The sequence below is a fragment of the Nicotiana attenuata genome, chromosome 8 (assembly GCF_001879085.1).
Source record: "Nicotiana attenuata strain UT chromosome 8, NIATTr2, whole genome shotgun sequence".
NCBI classification, from domain to species: Eukaryota; Viridiplantae; Streptophyta; class Magnoliopsida; order Solanales; family Solanaceae; genus Nicotiana; species Nicotiana attenuata.
The window spans coordinates 17,813,549-17,827,294 of NC_031996.1; the positions used below are offsets into that span (position 1 = coordinate 17,813,549).

The 13,746-nt window shown below is 38.4% G+C and overlaps 1 non-coding gene across 1 annotated transcript; it reads right to left on the reverse strand.

Annotated features, from left to right (window-relative positions):
* On the reverse strand, window positions 12,740–12,811 carry TRNAH-GUG. The gene has a single exon. It is a non-coding gene; the product is annotated as a tRNA-His (tRNA).

Consider the following 13,746-nt stretch of genomic DNA (forward strand, 5'->3'; position numbering starts at 1 on the left):
AAGTTTTCTCAGAATATTCAATTCTTGTTTGCTTCTTCCTCGTACTATCATGTCTTCATCAAACCCTAACCCTAGGCGAGTCTCCATTGTTGATAACTTTCCTCCTGCCCCTAATAGGAGCAGAAGAGGAGGCAGACTACGTAACTTAGTGTCTTCATCTATACGTGGTTCTTCTCTTCCTTCATCTAGTTCCAGTCCCTCTTCTAGAACCAGAGGTTCTTTTTCTCACAGATCTTCTAGGGTAAAGAGCCCTCTGAACCTCTTCGTGAACCTTCAGTGGAGGAAATAGTTCCTGCAGAACTATCTTTCTATAATGATAGAGAATCCCTTAAAAATCAAGTGTCCTCTTTAGATCGTGCTGATATATACCCAACTCAAATCATTGAAGGTCTGATTGCTTTAGTTCGCAAAGACTGTCATTGGAGTCATGACTTCCTTATTATAATTCCCAATGCAAACCAAAGAATCACTTCCTATTTAATTGGGTTTTCTTTTATTTATACGTACCCTTTCACATTAGGTTTCAAACCTGCTATTGGCCCCGTTATCCTTGAATTCAGTCGTTTTTTCGACGTTTGTTTAGGTCAAATTGGCCCTATAGTGTGGAGGGTTGTTGCCTGTTTGAGGCATTTGACCAACATGGCAGGCGTGCCTTTTACCTTCTCTCATCTAATTCACCTTTATTCTCCCAGACTCTTTCGCCAAGGCGTCTTTACTTTAGTAGCAAGGAGTAAAAGGGTTTTGGTTAATCCAGAAGATGACAAAGACCGTAGCTGGTATGCCAGGTTTGTTGCTGCCCCCACTGTTGGTTTAGTGGGTGATGAAAATATTCCCTTCCCTGAGAAGTGGAATTTTGCACGTGAGTTTTTTTTTAATAACTCTCTCTCATCTTTTTTTTCCCTTCAATTTTGATGACCATTATTTTAATTTCCCTTTTCTTTTCCAGCAACCATGGGAGTTGTTGATGAAATTCCCAATTTCCGTGGTTGGGTAGGAAAATGTTAAACACGGCCCCAATGGAGGGTAGATCTTAGAAAACTCTCTCCCAACGGTTTGGCTGGAAAGTAAAAGCTCATGGTAAGAGTTTTTTTTATTACCCGCCCTTTATTGATTTTTCCAGAACTTATTTTAATCCTTCTTTTTATCAGAATTTGCTGTTCGTGGTATTAGGGCTGAGGCGGTCGTAGCTTCTCGAATTTCTTTGGAAAAGGCCCAAGAGATAATTTTGGGCTCTTCATCGAAAAGAAAAGCTTCTGTCGATCAAGATTCTGAAGAAGAGGAAGACGGGAGCTCCTTGGTGAAAAGGCCACGAGCCCGTAGACGGATCGTTTCTAATGAGGAGGCCACTCCCCCTTGTTCTATTCCTCTTACCGAGTCTGTTGAAGTCCCGGTGGTGATCCCCGACGATGATGTTCCCGCTGCTGCTCATGATTCTGTTGAGCAGCTTTTTAACCGCGGGTTTGGTAATGAAAATTTAGGTTCGATATCTGATGAAGCACCTCTTGCTTATTTTTCTACTCCCATTCCCATGATACCTCCTTTGCCGGTCGTGGCTGCAACAGTTCCTCCCCAGGCTATTTTACTGCTTCTACCATTCCTCCTTCAACTAATCCTTCTTCAACTGTTCCTCCTTCGACGGTTCATTACACCGAGGTTGGTTCCTCAAGTGGAGGTGAGGCCATGAGACAGGTTATCATCGAAGTCCCCACCGATGGTAATCTTTTGAGAAAATCAGGTGGGGCTGATGTGTGGTTGAAACCTCTGATCGGCCCAATCGAGAAGGCCAAGCTTGAAAGTCATAATTCTATAACTTTGATGAATGACATAATACACTCGTCATTAAAGGTATTCTTTCTTAATGATTTGTTATTCTTTTTGGTAAAACTCTTATCTTACTTCCTTTTCTTTTTCAGATCAATCTCGTGGGTACAGAAATAATAAAGAGGGTTTCTCACACGGAGCAGTTGATGCACGAGTATCAAGTTGAAGCAGATAATTGGAGGGAACAGTATGAGAGTCTTTAAATCGACATGGAAATACTAGAAGACAACAAAAGTACCTTGGAGCAGCAGGTAAGGGCCTTGACTTCAGAGTTGGCGGTTGTAAAAGATTCCTCAAGTCAAGCAGATAAAGAGAGGATACGTCTTGAAACCTCTTTTTCCGAGCAACTCTCCAAGGCCAGTGAAGAGATCAGAGAGTTGAAGGCTCTCTTAGGTGAAAAAGAAGCATATGCTGGTGAACTCGTGCAAACTCTGACTCAAACTCAAGAAGACCTCCGGGAATCTTCTGGTAAGGTTCGCTTTTTAGAGAGTTCCCATGCTGCTCTTCAAATTTCTTACGATTCTTCCTTGGCTGAGAATGAGAAGCTAAAGAATGAAATTGCTGACTGGGAAAGAGATTACGAGATTATTGAAGACAAAACCGCAATTGAAGTGAGTTGGGCATTTTTGAGTTCTCGCCATGATACCCTTGTTGAAGTTAGCCAGGAGAATTTTAATTTGGAATCTGAGGTAGCCAAAATCAAAGAAACTATTGAAAAGACTCAACAGTGCCAAGACTTTTCTTCTCCCGTGGCTGAAAGCTCTGAGAACATTGAAGATGATACGGGTATGGTGAGTGCCCCAATTCCTTCGAGTCAAGTTGAACCTGCTCCTGCTATTGACTCTGCTTCAGTTCCTTCTTCTATTCCCTAGTGACAAGTTTATGATGCATGATTTTTTTTATTTTTTTTTGGTGGTACGTGGTTGAAACCCTTGGCTATTTTTTAAGGGTTTGTTAAAAACTTTAAGTCTCCAGTCCTTTTATGGGGCATTTTGTATAAGCAACTTTTAGTTATGGCTAAGTTCACACTTAGTCTAAACTTTTCAATATTAAGAAGTTTATTATTTGAACTTCTATTTTGTTAAAAATGTTAAGTCCCCAGTCCTTTTATGGGGCATTTTATATAAGCAAATTTTAGTTTATGGCTAAGTTCACACTTAGTCTAAACTTGTCAATATTAAGAAGTTTATTATTTGAACTTCTGTTTTGTTTATTCTTGCCTTTACATTTAAGGACTTACTGAGTAACTTGAATTTTTATTTTGTAAAATACTTTCTTTATCTCATGAATGTTTTAAATCAATCATGAATTTTATAAAAGAGGGCCTTTTTATATTCGACACTTAATGAAGAAGACGTCTCAACTTCATAATGGTGTTAATATACGACAAAAGAAATAGGAATACACACGTTTTTTGGAATAACATCTTACATGTATTTGAGTAGCTTCTATAACTTTTTCGTAACTGTTTTTCTTACAAAAGATTTCAAAAAGGAAATAAAACAAAGGTTTTTATTTGTAACCTGTTTTAGTATTTTGAATAATACACAAGTTTTTCCTTACATTGCCTTTTAACCTAACTAAGACAAGGTTTTTCTTCGGCTTTTGCTCGTAACTTTGCTCTGTACTTGACTCATTGCTCTGCACTTGACTCTTTCAATGAATTGACTTCTTAGGCTTGAACTTTTGATTATTTCTCAATCTCTTTGCGTTCTTTATACATTTGTCTATGTGTATATCATATAGTCCCCCAAGTGTTTGAGCTTTGAAGTATGAAATCTCGAGCACTTGACTATTTCCTCTTATTTGGTCCTTTTCCTGTAAAGGAATAAAACATACGGGACTCGGAGGTACGATTATAGATGAAGACTGCTTAACCCGTTTGAATTTCTATCAGAATAATTATAACCCTAGACCGGGAATTTTAATCAATTCCACGTGCCTTGCAGGTCGTGACTCATCATTTAGTACGAGTTAGCTTTTTGCCTATCATCTAAAATCGTTAGTAAAATTTTAACAATTTCAAAAACAAAATTTTAAAATGAGGATACCTGCCCGTGGGTATTCCTTAGAAATAGTATCTCTTTAGGTGAACAACATTCCAGTGTGAAGTTAATTTCTTGCCATCCATTGTTTCCAGTTCGTATGCTCCTTTCCCCGCAATACCATGAATCTTGTAAGGTCCTTCCCAAGTTGGACTTAATTTCCCCGCATTAGCTGCCTTCGTGGATTGAAAAACCTTCTTGAGTACGAAGTCCCCAATCTTGAAGTATCTTAGTCGTTTCTTTCGATTGCAATATCGTTCCATGACTTGTTTTTGTGCTGCCATTCTTATTAACGCGGCTTCCCTTCTTCCTTCAAGTAAGTCAAGATTTATGCGCATTTCTTCTTCATTAGATTCTTCTGACGCTTGCGTATACCTCATGCTTGGTTCCCCTATCTCAACCGGAATTAAAGCTTCAGCCCGTACACCAATGAGAATGGTGTTTCACCTGTGCTTGTTTTTGTTGTCGTGCGATATGCCCATAAAACACCAGGTAGCAATTCTGGCCAATTGCCTTTATATTCTTCTAATCGTTTCTTCAAATTGTTGACAATAATTTTATTTGTTGACTCAGCTTGTCCATTGCCCACCGGGTGGTAAGGAATGGACGTAATCCTTTTGATCTGCCAGCTTTGAAAAAATTCAGTGATTTGTGCGCCTATAAATTGTGGGCCATTATCACACACGATTTCCTTTGATACACCGAATCGACATATGATATTTCGCCAAATGAAATCTCTGACTTCCTTTTCCCGTACCTGTTTAAATGCTCCTGCTTCTACCCATTTAGTAAAGTAGTCAGTGAGTACAAGTAGGAATTCTACCTGTCCTTTTGCTTGTGGTAGTGGACCCACGATATCCATTCCCCATTTCATAAATGGCCACGGTGCAATGACCAGATGTAACAGTTCCGCAGGTCTATGCATGTTATTAGCATATCTTTGGCACTTAATCATATTTAGTCACGAAATTCTCCGCTTCTTCTTCTATTTTAGGCCAATAATAGCCTGCTCTAATCATGGTTCTTACCAGTGATCTTCCTCCCGCGTGATTTCCACAATGCCATTCGTGTATCTCTTTCATTACATATTCTGTGTGAGAAGGCCTGAGGCATCTTGCTAAGGGGCCACCGAACATTTTTCGATAAAGATTGCCTTGCTTTAAACAATATCGAGCAGCCTTTTTTCGAAGCGCGTGAGCTTTTTTCTTGTCTTCTGGTACGGTACCATACTGCAAAAAAGCGACAATCTCGTTTCCCCAATCCTAGGTTAAGTTATTAAAATTTACCTCATTTTTGTCTGGATCGAGTACCGAATGAAACAAATGAATTACAGAAGCATTTTCATTGCTTGCTACGTCTGCCGCAGATGCGAGATTGGCTAGGGCATCTGCTTCGAAATTTTCATCTCTTGATATCTGTATGACCTTCCAGGTTTGAAATTGTCTAATCAAATCCCGTACCTTTTCTAAGTATTGCTGCATTCGTGCTTCCCTGGCTGTATAAGTCCCCAGCATTTGGTTAGCTATGAGCTGTGAATCGCTTTTGATTACAATTTGATTAATGTCAAGTTCTCGTGCCAGTTCCAAACCTACAATCACAGCTTCATACTCTGCCTCATTGTTAGTTATAGAATGGCATTTTATGGCTTGACGAATGGTTTCACCCGTAGGTGGCACCAAAACAATTCCTAAACCTGCTCCCTTCACATTAGATGAGCCATCAGTAAATAAGGTCCAAATTCCTGGATTAGACCCGTTGAACACCTGTAATTCTTTTTCTGCTTCTAATTGCATCTCTTGGCTAAAATCAGCCAAAAAATCTGCTAACACCTGAGATTTTATCGCAGTTCTGGGCTGGTAAGTGATGTCATATTCACTTAATTCTATAGCCCATTTGGCTAATCTACTAGACAACTCATGTTTGTGTAATATATTGCGTAATAGATAAGTAGTTACTACGGCAAGAGGGTGACATTGAAAGTAAGGCCTTAGTTTTCTTGATGCCATGATTAGTGCAAGCGCAAGCTTTACTAATTGAGGATACCGCGTCTCCGCATCTAATAATGATTTGCTGACATAATAGATTGGAGATTTCTTACCTTGGTCTTCACGAACTAAGACAGCACTCACCGCTACTTTGGAGACAGTAAGATAGATGAGCAATCTTTCTCCAACCTTTGGTTTTGTGAGCAGCGACGGATTTGACAGGTATGTCTTCAAATTTTTGAGTGCCTGTTGACACTCCTCAGTCCATTCGAATTGATCCTTCTTTTCAAGAGCTGAAAGAATTTAAAGCACTTTTTTGATGATTTGGAAATAAATCTCCCCAAAGCTGCAATTCTTCCTGTCAACCTCTGCACTTCTTTTTTACTTGTAAGTATGTCAGGGATTTCTTCAATGGCTTTAATCTGCGCTGGATTCACCTCAATACTACGGTTAGAAACAAGAAAACCTAAAAACTTACCTGATGCAACACCGAATGCACATTTCTCAGGGTTTAGTTTCATATTGAATTTTTGCAAGATCTGAAACGTATCTGATAAGTGCGATATATGATCCCCTGAATGTTGAGTTTTAACGAGCATATCGTCTATGTATACCTCCATAGTTTTTCCCAAATGTTCTTGGAACATCTTGGTCACCAGTCTTTGATACGTTGCACCAACATTTTTGAGACCAAAAGGCATTACTTTATAGCAGTAAGTCCCCCTGTCTGTTATAAATGAAGTTTTTTCTTCATCTAAAGGATCCCTTTTAATCTGGTTATAACCTGAATACGCATCTAAAAAGCTTAACAACTCATGTCCTACAGTAGCATCGATTAGTTGATCTATATGTGGTAATGGAAAAGAATCTTTGGGACAAGCTTTGTTAAGGTCTGTGTAATCTACACAAACTCACCATTTACCATTCTTTTTTGGTACCACGACAGTATTGGCTAACCAATTAGGATACTTTACCTCGCGGATAGACCCAATATTTAGTAATTTTTGGACCCCATCTTGAATTACCTGATTTTTGAAAGTTCCTTGCTTTCTCTTCTTTTGTTTGACAGGTGGATATGAGGGGTCTTCATTTAACTTGTGAGTCATTACCTCCGGTGGTATTCTTGTCATATCAGAATGGGACCAAGCAAAATAATCCACGTTAGTTTCTAAAAATTCAATCAATTTACCTTTCATGTCCTGGCTTAGATTGGCCCCTACGTAGACTTTCCTTTCAGGCCATTGTGTAAATAATACTACAACCTCCAGTTCTTCAATCGTTGTTTTGATATTTTCATTTTCCTCTGGTTCTTGAATGAAATCGGGCCTTGAGTCCACATCTGTTCGTTCTTGTTCAGTTGAGGTTTGTATTGTAGTATCCTCAACTGGATTCTGTAACTGCTATTTTTCTTCGTTCCTCTTACTTGAATCTGCTACGGAGTTGATGTTCCTGGATGTCTGTTGATCCCCACGGATTTGACATATTCCCTATAGTGATGGAAATTTAATAACTTGATTTAAGGTTGACGGAACGGCATCCATCTCGTGGATCCACGGTCTCCCGAGAATCATATCGTAAGCCATCTCCATCTCTACTACCTGAAACTTTGTATCCTTGACAACTCCTTCTACGAATGTAGTAAGTATTACCTTCCCTTTCGTCACGATACTGGAATTGTCGAATCCAAACAAAGTATGCGCCTTGGGTACTAATTTAGCTTCAGCTTGCATCTCGTGTAGTACTCTTAGCAAAATAATGTTCACAGAACCACCTGGATCAATCAAAACTCGTTTCACATTAGTATCATGTACAAGTAAAGATATTACCAGTGCATCGTTATGTGGAGTTAACACGCCATCCGCATCTCCATCATCAAACGTAATACTTTCTTCCTCTAAAACATGTCGCACCTGCTTCCCGTGGGTAATTGTGACTTTGGAAACTTTATTGGCTGCTGTGTACGTCACACCATTGATTTCTTCGCCTCCGCTTATAACATTAACGGTCCTTTTTGGAGAAGGCGATTTAGGGGGCTCCTGCCTATTCTTCATGTATGCTTGTTTACCTTTCTCACTGAATAATTCGGTGAGATATCCTTGCTTCAACAGATGATCAACTTCTCCCTGTAGCAACCTACAATCTGTCGTTTTATGACCATGATCGTTGTGAAATTCGCACCAGTGATCAGGATTGCGTCTGTTTGGATTTGATCTCATTTCTTTTGGCCACCGCACCTTATCACCCATGCTTCTTAAAACAGCTACGAGCTCGGAAGTGCTTACATTAACATTATAACCACCAAATCTTGCCTTCAAGTTTATATCATCATCCCGCGACTCTCGTGTGTTACGATCATTCCCAAACCTTGATGATGAACCCGTCTCTCTATTCCTCGATCTATGATCGTACCTTGAATTATCATATTTTGATCGTGAATCTTTTCCCGCTGGGCCCATATATGGTTCGTACCTATTTTTACCGGGCCTTTTTTTTGTTTCCGTCCGTCTCGAACTCACCTTTTCTTCTTTTTGAGATCGTGAGATGATATCTTCTTCTATCCTTAGCTTCGTGCTATACCTGTTATAAACGTCATTCCATGTCGTTGCTGGGAATTCACGAAGACTTTTCTTGAGTCGCCTCGTGGCTTCTGAGCTTTTCTCATTCAAATTACTGGTGAAGGCTGTAGCTGCCCAATTGTCTGGTACATGTGGTAACGTCATTCTTTCACGCTGGAACCTATCCACGAACTCTCTGAGCAACTCGGAGTCCCCTTGTTTGATTTTAAAAATATCTTCCATTCTCTTTTCGACTTTTTGAGCTCCCGAATGTGCTTTGATAAATGAATCTGCAAGCTTAGCAAAAGAATTTATGGAATTTTCGGGTAAAAGAGAATATCGTATTAATGCTCCCTTAGTGAGTGTTTCACCGAATTTTTTGACCAATACTGATTCAGTTTCTTGTTTGGTCAAGTCTGCCTTTTACGCCAGTTGTGAATGCAGTCACGTGGTCTCATGGATCAGTTGTTCCATTGTATTTTGGAATATCGGGCATTTTAAATTTCTTTGGAATTGGGAGAGGAGCAGCACTTGGCTTCCAAGGTTGCTGTGAATATTTGTGCATATCTATCCCTTTGATTACAGGCGGTACTCCAAGTATTTACTCTATGCGGTCACTTTGCTCCTTGAGCTGTTTCTGCAATGTTAATACTAAATTTTGTAAATCGGAATTGACTAAGTTACCTGGTTCTCCATCTCGCGACTCGCTGGGGATTCCACCATTGCCTAATTAGCAAGCCCGGAACGAGGGTTTTCTAAAGTGTTGTTATTTGGAATTGGTGTTGGTGGTGCAACAGGTAACTGGCTGGTAAAGGCCTCAAGAGCTTTATTGACCTGTTGAGCGATTAGCTTTTGGAAAGCTTCATTGATAGCTCCATCGTTGTCAAATTGAGAATTTGCATTTGAGTGAGATCCATCAGGAGAGCCTTCTCGAGACCGTCGTGGCGAGCTTTGTGGAGAAGGGATCGGAGTGCGATCATCTTGTGGGTCCCCTTGGAGTTGATGGTTTTCTTGGTTTCCTTGGGGGTTGTCATTAATAATTGACATGGTTGTTGATGTAACAAAAAAGGCTAAGTTAAGAAAGAATATATTATCAGATTCCCGGTAACGGAACCAATTTGTTTAACCAAAAAATAGAATTTCGGTCAAAGCTTTATTATAGAAGAACTCGGGTTACTGATAATCAAAGAAATGAATAATAGAAATTGATTTTGCTAATANGTAGGGTTGCACGACCGCAAAAGGTGAAATAAGGGAGGATTATGATATTGATTCTGTATTAAATGGTGGGAGTCGGGTTGCGCGCTGCATCATTATTTTTACTTGTTATTATTGATATTTACATAAAGGAATAAGGGAGGATCATGTTTGTATGGTGGGATCGGGTTGCACGCCGCAACGGTTTATGTGTTTCATATTCCTTGTGGTATTGTGTTTGCTTCGCTGTTTTCATACGAGATTCTGAGGATTTGGTATTTTTGGTTTCACTGGTTTTCAAGAATCGAGTTTATTGTCATGAGTTAACTACTTTATTTTTCCTATTCCTTTCCTGCCATTATTACCTTATGCTATCAGATTCATTCTCCCTAATTTTTAGATATAAATAGGTATACGCATCGAGCCTTTTGAATATCTGCCCGTGCCTCTGCTTGTATTTCTGCTCGTATCCGTTGTAACTCGTGCCTCTTTGCTAGTCGCCATTCTTTGACCAGCCTTCGTGTCATGACATTTCATTTTCCAATCAATTTAATATATATAAACTCAATTTTTCCCAATACAAGTGGATGAAAAAATACGGTCGGGTTCGGGTATTTTAGTATTGACCCATTTGACATGGATGAAAAAATAAGGTGGCGACATTTAATTGAATATTTATTACACCTCAGATTTGTATATACACATGCGCTATATTTTTTGCACTAGTTTCAACTTTTGTGCTAAAGTGGAACATAAGAAATAGAGTTTGAGGGCCAAAATGGAACATATAAAATAGAGTTAGAGGGTCAAAATGGAACAAGATAGAAATAGAGTGCCAAAATGAAAAATAATGCCAAGTTGAGTGGACCGTATATGTTTTTGGCCTTTCTCATAAGGATCAAGTGAAGGCAGTGGTCGAAATAAGTCAACTTTTATGGCAATGAATTTTTTGACTTTAAGCTTTAAGGTCTGATTAATTAATTAAGAACAACATCATTGGATAACTAAAGTGAAAGTCGTATATTATATTTAATTCCGCTTAAAACTCTTACTACTTCCTTCTTTTAGGGGGAGGTTGTGGGTGGCTGGTGTAGGGTATGTAGACGTAGGAGTTGCTTAAAACCACTTCAACTTAATTATTTATTACAAAGTAATAAGTACTAATTATTTGATTAGGTTAAATGGCCGACCATCCAATTAGAGCCATAATAATTGATATTCCATTCATAGCTCAAGTGCTGCTGTTGGTGTATCCGGTCCATCATTTTTTATAAAACTATTTGGTATTCGAAATTTACTGGCTCAACAGATCTAAATTTGTGATATGTAAGACCTATTAAGGGAAACTATTCTCAAGTAAGAATTTTTCATTATTTGAGTTCGAGAACGAGACCTTTGATTAAGTGTGAAGGTAATATCATTCATCTCGGTACATTCATTGGGGGTGGTCCACGACTCAATAATATTGCCAGTAATTGTTTTGCTCTAATTGCATCCTTTTTCTTTAAGGGATTACTTGACTTTTTTATACGTTATAAAGGTTAGGTGTTATCCTGATTGGTTCTCCTATCTCTCGAAGGAAAGGACAACATATTTATCATGATTGGATTTTCCTTCTTGTAGAAGGAAATTATAAATCTCTCATATTTGGCTAGTCCCTTTTCTTGAAGGAAAATGTTTGGACTTCTATAAATTGAGGATCCTTCATTCTCATTCAGTAGCATCCACAATGTAGCCATATGGGGTTTGAGAGTCGTGTGTAGGGGGAGAAACTTTATGGGACAAGTGTTAATGTGTCATTTGTGTTTGCCTCTTCGTGAGGTTGTTCTCTCGATATTTTGTACTCTCTTTTTATATAGTGGATTGCTCGATCATCTCCGCCCTGGACGTAGGTCAGTTGACCGAACCAAGTTAAATGTTTGTGTCTCTTTTGGTATATTTTCTTTTGTTATATGATTTATCGTTGTTCAAGTGTTGCTTTACTAGCTTCCGCATGATACCTGATTTTTTCGGTCCTAACAATATCTGGATCACATTTTCCAACTTTTGTTGCCCGTTGAATGTTGAAAAAAGCTCTACAAAGTGCAAGATGATATTCCCCGTTTCAATTTATGTGAACCTATTTCCTTTTTAGTCTGTGCCAAAAAGAATGACCCCTTTCCTTATGTGGAAACAATTTACCTTTAATGCAATGATTTATAGACACATATAATATATGTGCCTCATTTTACACTACAAATTCAAAATTTTTCTCTTTCCTTAAATTCCGTATCTAATCAAATGCGGTAACATAAATTAAAATAGAAGGAGTAGTTGATTTTTAACTTATCCGACCAAAAAGAACGGAGACAGATAGAATAAACAAACAAAAAAGAACCACAAAAATTAAAGTATAAGCAGCCGAAGTAATCATCAAAAAGTCATTAACTGCTTGGAGGGGTTTGCGTTTTCTCTGACTCTCTCTTGCTGAATTTTAGGTGCTTAATTAACTCTTCCCTTGGCTTGTCTCGAGAGAGGTTTTTACTGGTTTGTTAAAATCACATCATGTTTAGTGTCAAGCGGTAGATTCAAGATTTAAAATTTATGAGTTACTACATCTCGAATTATATATTCAATAATAATATGATTTACAATTAAATATTTATAGATATTTAGTAAATTTCATAATATAAATACAAGATTTGCATAAAAGCTACTGGATTCACGGGAACCCATAAACTTAAGGCTAGGGCCGCCGTTCTCTAGTGTTGGAAAGAAGTTGGTTTGCCCAAGATCAACTTATTATATAGTAATGGTTTGAAGTTTGAACAGATATATTTCAACAGCTCTTTATGGAGTAGTATTTGGTCTTTAGTTTTCATTAGCATATTTATTTGAATGTTCGTTTAATAAGATAATTAAGATCCTTGATTGAAAATAAAGGTTTCTCATCAAGATTCAAATCGTGATAATAAGAGTCTCTTTAACAATTTTATCTAAATTAGTATTCTTGATTAGTGTACTTTACTAAGAATAGGATATTAATGATCCAGATCAGTATTATGCAATTGTACAGCTTGCGCTAATTTTTAGTGCGCAGGGCAGAATCTGGACTATTTTATTATTCTCAATAAAAGAAAGAAGATGTAAAAGGAAATGTGGCTGCTGGGATTCGAGCCCAGGTCTCCACGGCCACAACGTGGAATTCTCACCACTAAACTACAGCCACTTTGTTCTTACAAGTGCTTAAGCCACATTTATTTAATAAATACACAACCACACGTTTGAACTCTTTTCTGAACCCATGTTTATGAAAATAAGAGATATGAATTCAAACGTCCTTTAGGCTTCAAAAGAAGATGTTATTTAGGAATTACATTCAGCATCATGACTTAACGTTATACCATTTCTATTAAACAATGTATGGGGTCAAATTTGATCGTCAGCATCCCTACGCCAGAGGGTACGCCCAGTGAGTGTACGCCGACTAACGTAGCGGGTACGACTCGGACGCGGGAACAAAAGCGACATCGTTTAGGACTTAGTGTCTTCACTAGGGAGACGTTACCTGTCTTTGTAACTTTTTGATTCTTTCGAGGAAGGTCTCTTATTATATAAATGAGACCTTCACATTGTAAAGAGGGGATTCTGATCTAATACAACTCTCTCATTTTCTGTCTTTCTCTCTCTATCTCTACCTCAAACGAACATATCTTGATAAGTTCATATTATCATTTTGCAATACTAGATCTACAACAATAATATCATCTTTGCATCTCTAGGTTTATTATATTTGATTACGATTTACCTCTTTTCTTACTTTTGATTGTTTTCTAGCTTACAAAGTATATTGCTAACTTTTGAGCCAAACAATTTGGCGCCGTCTGTGGGGATTTCGAGAATCAAAATCATAGTATCCACCTAGAGAACAACCAACTACCATTCTCTAAACCACACAAACACAAAAGATGGCTGAGAATAACCCAAGATCAAAAGCTATATTGGGTGTCACTACCAATCTCCTTGGCCCTCTCAACGAGGCCAGTGACGATGGCATCCTGAATGCAACCCCTAGTATCACATCGGGTGCGGAGATCTCACCTTCCCCATCCGAAGATCTGATGATCTTGCACGAAAAGGGAGCTTCCACATCTGCGGCTACGG